The sequence below is a fragment of the Ptychodera flava genome, chromosome 3, assembly GCF_041260155.1.
Source record: "Ptychodera flava strain L36383 chromosome 3, AS_Pfla_20210202, whole genome shotgun sequence".
NCBI classification, from domain to species: Eukaryota; Metazoa; Hemichordata; class Enteropneusta; family Ptychoderidae; genus Ptychodera; species Ptychodera flava.
In genome coordinates, this window is record NC_091930.1 from 24148755 (window position 1) to 24156549 (window position 7795).

Sequence of the window (7795 nt, forward strand, 5' to 3'; positions counted from 1 at the left end):
CTAAAACTGGATAGAAAATATGGTTTTGAGCAGGGTTACTCAACTATGTCGAAGTTGCTAGCGAGTGGCGTCAGTGGACAGGCGGGGCAATTGTCACCACTGTCCGTTGTGATTACATAAGCAACGCGCTCGGGTAACACACGGGAAGTATGAATCGCTTCGGTTACGTGCCTTACTAATACTATGACCACACTCTTTTAGTTCTGGTATATAAAGGAACATTAATAGTGGAGCAGCCTCGGTCAATTTTAGCACAGAATGTCTCCCAGTAAATATGTAGTTTCCCAGTAACTAAAGGCTGACGGTAGCCAGCTTCACTTGGACACCCGGACCATTTCGACAGGAGTTATTCGACGTCTAGTTTTGCCGCGGCCACATTGATTCCCCTTTTTAGTCACTTCCAACAAGGGAAATTCTCATTTCACTCCTTTTCTTCATGTTAACGCACGTTTTAAGGCGAAGCTAATTCTAGGTACTACATGTAGTACGTTCAAGAACGTGTTAACTCTCACTCCGAGGCACGGTAGCATGGCTTTCATTAGTGTCTACTAGCTCACATTATCGCCTAGCGCCTTCTTTACCTCATAATTACACGTGCTTAACTTTGGATCATTTCAACCCACTCTGATTTGATTTGTAATTAGCCATGGATTGACTGCTCACACAAACTCAGAATGATCAGGATCGAAGTGGCAATAATTCTGGCTGGACGTTGATCAGTAATTGGACGATGTCGTTACCTACTGTGGTCCTTAGGTGCGCGCGAGCTACTTTTGATTTGAGCCTAAAATAAGTTTCCCGAAACTTACATTCAAAAACGCTGGCTGGTCAATAGGGACGCACAAAAAAACTATAAAATTAAGAAAGTTCACTAGTAATTTTGAAATGCGAAAAAAAGTTTAGTGTAAGTTAGGGTCGTGTTATAGAAAAAAAGGCATATTACGCAAACTTTCGAAAACAATTGTTCCTGTTTTTGAAGGTCAGTGAACCGCTAAATACCGTGGTTTCAGTAAGTTGCGACGGAACGATGTTCCGATGTTTTACAGGACGAACAGGATAAAAAGTTGTGAGTGACAGTAAGCCGGTACGACTGACGTTTCGAACGATCAAGGGACCGTGTTTCCATGAGTGAAGTGAATTATCCCCCTGAAAATCTCCTCGAATGAATAGAATAGCTGCCAAGAATACATATACTATAGGAAATGTCGCTAATTTATACATCAATTTATCAATTTGACAATCATATGTACAACGACAGTCCCTAAACACATAACTACATGAACAACGCAAAGCGTTTCATCGCAAACACCGATCACGCCTGTTCTGAATGTGAAATACAATAGAGCATGGAGGTGTATCTGGTACTTATGTGTAAATGTAGTTCTAACCTCTTGACACCTCATGTTTCGCGATGGAATCTGCGATTGCATGATATGAATTTTCTTGCCACTGTGAGCAAACCAGCACTATAATGTTTATATCGCTGGGAACTATGATATACTTACAAAATACCGCAACCTCAAAGACAGATGCAATAAGCAATTATCATAAAACACATGATGGACTTTCGTCAATTTATAATGGCGCTTCAGTGAAAACTGGGAAATTCCTGAAAAAGTCCACTGACTGGAAACGCCATGATACTGGCCACGGTCCCTCCTGGCACGTATTTTAACATTTATTTCCGGGTTAAATTTCTAGATGTTTCGGCATAAAGTCGTAAATTCCGACCGCAAGCCGTTTCGTGTCGGCCTCTAGCATGTTCTATCTTACAGGGAACATGGTAAAACACAGTAATATCTTCACATCATTTTCAATTCTGTGACACAAGTTTATCGATAGCACTAGCCGCTGATAAATCAAAAGCTTGAAGGCGGATCCGTTGGAGAAAAAACAAAATGCACGTAAAAGTAAAGGTAAGAAGGCAAAGGTCAATCAAGCTTACGAATACAACTAGTCAGTCAATGACTGATAAGTTTGCCCCCCCCAAAAAAAACAACAACAACAAGAAAAACAAAACAAAACAAAACAAATCGAAACAGGGATGCTGAAACGACTTAGGTCACGATGCCGATGTGACTTGCGGCCGGAAATTGAGATCGTAATGACATGGGTTGAAACGACTGGCTGGAGGCCACCGGTAGCCAGCGCTACGCAAACCCTTTTATTCCACAAGCTATCAGTCTTTTTAACGCAAATTTTTATCGTGGTAATTACAGTTGTCAAAGTGTAGGTCAGGCCCAGATCATTCAGCTATATCATGGCTGTGAGGTAATTGGCCTAATGGCTTCCTCAAATATCCGAGAGAATTTCTGAAAATCGCCGTTTGTGAAACTTTCCTTTGACATCTAAACCATGCGATCAGAATTCGTCCGACCTTCGCGACGTCAGAACTACGAGTGAAAGACAAATGATAGAAACATAACTTTTTTCCAAAATGCAGAAAAGCCACTGACATGAACAATTATGCAACAAATCACCGTCCCTCCGTGGGTGGAGGGACGGTGAACAAATGTAGATCGTGTGAAACGGGTACGCTTTTCCCGCAGAGGAAGTCCTTCAAACGGTGTTTTCTTTGTACAAAACGTGTCAATTACCATTGCGCCAGTAAACTCTCTAAACAATCATGAAAAAAATATTTCAGCCGACAAACATTCACTGCATGAAAAGCCAATAATACTTACTGTATTTGCATGAATTATTGCCTGTATTTTAGCTGAAGAGTGCATATACAGGTGAATACAGTTATTAATCCATTGCTTGTATTCAGCAAGCCTGTATTCACGTGGATTCATGTGAATTCACGTGTATTATTCAATAATACAGTCAACTCATTAATGTGAATTTATCTGTATTATTGCGTTTTCATGCAGTGATTGTAGCCAAGACAGTTCAATTTAGTACAAAAATGAGATAAAGTTCACAGGTCCGCATTTGATAGCCAATATATTCCCGGAGAAATAAACCCATTTGAGAGGTTGTCGGACAAGTGTGTCGAGGTATCGAGAGAACGTACCGGCTATCAAATACTACGCAAAATAGTAAAGAATGACAGTGGAATGAGCTACAAAATCACTATAAGTTTTAAGTTGCAGGTAGAATAAGTCAAGCAAGCTTGTCGAAGAGAATGTTGCATCGGACATTAGAGGTATCGAAGATAACATCTGACAAGTGTGTCACGGGTGTCGATCGACTAGATGGCTTTCAATTCTACTGGTGGACTCAGAAGGAAAAAAATCAAAGAAAAATTAGTCCGAGAGAAGCATTAACGAAATCAAGAAAATCAGTGTATGTCTCATTGTACTTGTCCGTGCACAGTCCCTCCACCAAGGGACCGTGGTCCGCGTAAGCTCATTTTTAACCACAGGCTTTGTTTCTGTATATGGTTTTACTGTTGGACAAAAACACCGTAATGCTACGCTAAAATTATAGAATTGATTTCCTTCCCAGAGAACTTTTTCATATTATGATACGCAGATCGATGGGGAAATAGTTTAATGTTAGGTATTCTTAGAAGTCGGCTGTCCTTTGTTTGATATTATGATTAGCAACTGCACCCTTCGTTCATTTGCATCTAAATGAAGCCGTCTTGGCTTTGGATTTGCACATATGCATGTGAAATGAGATTTCAACCTGTCGTTTTCACGGGTTGAAGCGATGTTGTAATCACCGTCCCTCCACCACCTAGGTGGAGGGACGGTGTTGTAATTAATGGTTCATTGTGTATGCACAAGGGGCAGATGAAAGTCCCCGGGGTGGGAGGTTTTTTGTGCAACGGTTTACCTTATTTGATTTTATTAATTTTGACTGTGATATTTCAAATAAAGCTTTCGAATCCAAACTGTCTGACTGTGTTTCCAACGTCCTTATCTCCTCTTCAACCAGTGCACATACCACTCTAATTGCTGCGCAAACATTGCCAACTTGTATCAGCGTATCAGCGGATTGGCTTATTAATTACGTCAACACCACATTCGTCCCACATGTGTAGGGCGGCTGTGGTGTTGACTCAATCACTTAATCCGCTGATACCGACAACGGATTAGCAAGTTGGCAATGTTTTCGGAGCAATTACAATGGTGTATACACACGTTGGAGAGGAGATAAGGACTTGTCGGGTAATATATAAAACAGTCAGACGGTGTGGAGTCGAAATCTTTATTTGAAATACCACAGTCAAAATTAATAAAAGTAATTTTATTAATTTTGACTGTGGTAAAATTAATAAAAGTAATTTTATTATTTTGACTGTGGTATTTCAAATAAAGATTTCGATGATCAAGAAAGCAGTCAGATGGTTTGGAGTTGAACTTTATTTGAAATATCACAGTCAAAATTAATAAAATAAAATAAGGTAAACCGTTGCACAAATAAACCCCCCTCCCTACCCCAGGGGACTGATTTCTTTCGCCTATGGTGTATGGTGCGAGTACTATCAGTGTCAAAGAGGTGAAACGATAATGGTGGTGACATTTCGGGCTTTCTCCAAAACAGTCGGTTTTCACTGAAAAAACAGCCTTTAATTTTAGGAGCGGTGAAGATCGCCCAGGTCCCCTGCTTCAAGCCATCGTTCACTGAGCACTGTTGATCGCCACGATTTAGCTCCGCACCGAAAACTGACGCATCAGCAATACAGTATTTGCATCAAAGCACGTGTTTGCATGACTTTGCGGTCCCATGGCACGCGCCGATAGCATTTTTGTCAAAGGATCAACAAAACATAGCTAAACTTCTGTAAGGCGAAACTAGATTCTAACGCCTCCCCTTGATGATAAACATATAAATGAACAATATCTGATTGGTAAGACAAGAGACGTTACATGACCGCAAAATCTTCTCAACAGTCAAAGACTAATTCTCAGAAGCAGTTGTCACTAGTCTCTAACGGTCCCATCCTACGGGTGAGAAGTTACGCAATTTGTGTGATTTGTTAATTTCATTGCCACTCCATTTTGTGGGGTGACGGCGGTTATTCGGGTAAAATTCCATAGCCTGGGATCCTCCAGGCGAGAAGAAACTGACCAGACCCATAGTGACAGTTGAAAGAACGCTAAATTTTCAGGTACAGGTAGTCAACGGAGCTGTTCATCGAAAGGGGCAGGGGAATCGTTTTATTTTTTTAATGGCAGTGGATATTTAAGGGCAGTGAAACAATATTTTAACTGGATGTGTGGCAGATTTTGTTTGTTTGCTGGGTGGGTAAAATCACATGATTGGCGTTTGGAACGGGTTATTAACGACTGGCGAGACGAAAATGCTCGTAAACTTGTACAGAACAAGAACATTTACGATATACAGCGGAAACGCAGTCAGATGTGTCCCTCGGTAGCTACATGTAAAGAGTACACCAACAACCGCACACTATCCAAAATACAGTCAAAATGTAATAAAGTTGAGGAGAGCTGATGTACATCGACTTTCATCTGTTTATATTACCAATAAAATCAATTATGAAGTATGAAGCTTTTTATATTTTGTTCTTCCCCCGAAGTGTATAGAAAATATACCGTATGGCGACATGTCTGAACTTTTCGTATTGTTTTCCCAGGCATAGCATTCCAATTGCAAAGAGTTAGCGAGTATATAGAGATGGAGCGTTTTACAAGATGGTCTATACCAGACTGCCTGATTAAGTAAAAAAATCCTGCATGAGAGATTTAGAATTGACGGACGTCCGAATTCTACTTGTCCAGTTTATTATGAATCATTGTACGACGTAAGCGATCAAGACTTCCAAAGAATTCTATAGACAGGCACGTTTTATAACAACTTTATAATCCGCGGACAACTAAGATCATAATATTTAGCAAAATGCTCTCGTTTCGATTTGTTAGGGTTGCCATCGCAAATGTCGCTCATTTATATGACAAATATGTGCAGTCAGCAGACGACACTCTCTTGTGAGTTCAACTTTGTTAAAATTGATGTGACTTGCGACGAAAATTGATTAATTGACACATAACTATAGGAGAGCTGCATTACATTTGTACCGGTGTGTTTTCGAATATTGCCAATACACTCTCATTAACATTCACCAGGGACATCAACGACATCAAAATCGGCTCGGGGGTGAGTCAAGGTTGTTTAGCGACATTGCTTAGCAACGCAGAAACTTATTCTTGGAAACAGGACGGGAGCATAAGTCAGGGCCGGATTGAGCACAGTACCTATGGAAACCGGTGGTTATTTCTTACAAAATATGTGATTCGACTGCGTACTTCTTCTTTTGGCCTTGGACTTTCGCCGCCTTGCCCCAAACGTCAATCAGCAAACAAATCATAAGATAGTTCAGTCACATTAATCTGTACATTTTGATGCATAAATCTTTTGTGATTTATTGTTATTCTGACTACCTAACTCATACACCGGTACCTCCAAGCTCCATCAAATCCCACATCAAGTTGTGGTGAACACCGAGCTCAGTTCCGCATGTGAAATCGCGACCGTGACCCGATGATGATGAATTGCATAAAAAAGTGCTTATATTTCGCTTTTCCCGTCATAGGGGGGGGGGGGGTGCCTACAGGTTGATAGTTATTATACCAGGCTGATTCCAAAGCTTATTTAGAAATTGAAACAGATACGATATCCAACTAAAAACGTGTTTTATACAACTGATTCGTTATCTTTTCGCCTAGACCTTGTTGTGACATCCTTACTTCTGGAGCAACCTGGTTGAGCGCGACCGAACTACAATATTTCTTCAATGTCTCAAAACATATTGCACCACGTTGGCGCATTGGACACGTCCTTGTATTTTCGTCAGAAACTAAATACAGTAGGTTTGGATATGACATCGGTTACAAATGATGGAATATTAAAGATTAAAATACTTTTATCGATCGACAAAAAAAAAGAAAGAAAGAGAGGGTATGTTGAATCAAAGTCGGGAGACACGATACTTTCCACGAATTAATCAACAGTGAGCAACGACCATGAATATTTTATTCAACTTTTAAAATTTAGTTATCGACTTTCTTTGACACCCCCGTTTTTTTGGTTAGGAAATACTGTCTTCAGTCGTTTTGGTACCTCTTAGTATGACTGACACACGATTGCAGGCCTTACCCAAAGTTTTAATTAGGCCTAATTGCTGCTAGTTTTTACTATTTTGAAAAAGACCTCGCCAAATATCCGGTTCAGCCAGGTGCAGCCAACGAACAATTCACTTTTAAAGGGGTCCTTACTAATGATAAGGTATATAGTGTGAACTGACTAATTTTCAGTCGAGAGGGTAATTAATTCATAATTTGCCCTCCCACTAAAACTTTTTCGACCTACCCTGCCGCACTCAACCCACTCCCCACTTATTTTTGCCCGTTTCCCCTCCCTACTGTGAATTTTGAAGCTGCCCTGTGGCGAAAAAACTTGCCAATTTCCCCTGCCCTGGAAAAAAATTCCCTCAAAATGTTGTCATTCCTTTTCCCCTGCAGACATGAAAAGTTATAAGTACTAGCCCTGTGTCCCAATCCCCAGAAACACCATGACTCAACTTCCCCTGTCCCCGTTTTAAAAGTAGCTTTCTCTCTCCTCGTTTTTCGCCAAGCTCTGTCCCCAGGACAATCAACCGATATCTGCCCTGCCCTACAAAACAAACACTAAAATTTGCTCCCCTGCCACTTAAAAACATGTTCCCTGCCTGAGCAAAATTAAAATTTCCTCTGCCCTCAAAAATCGCCTCGGAACAGCTTTTTTCGATGTTCCTGTTCTGTGCACGGGTTTGGCACGTCTGTGTGCGTAACACAGAATATTCATGAGGATAATATTGCGTAAATACAATACAAGCCGCAGTCTG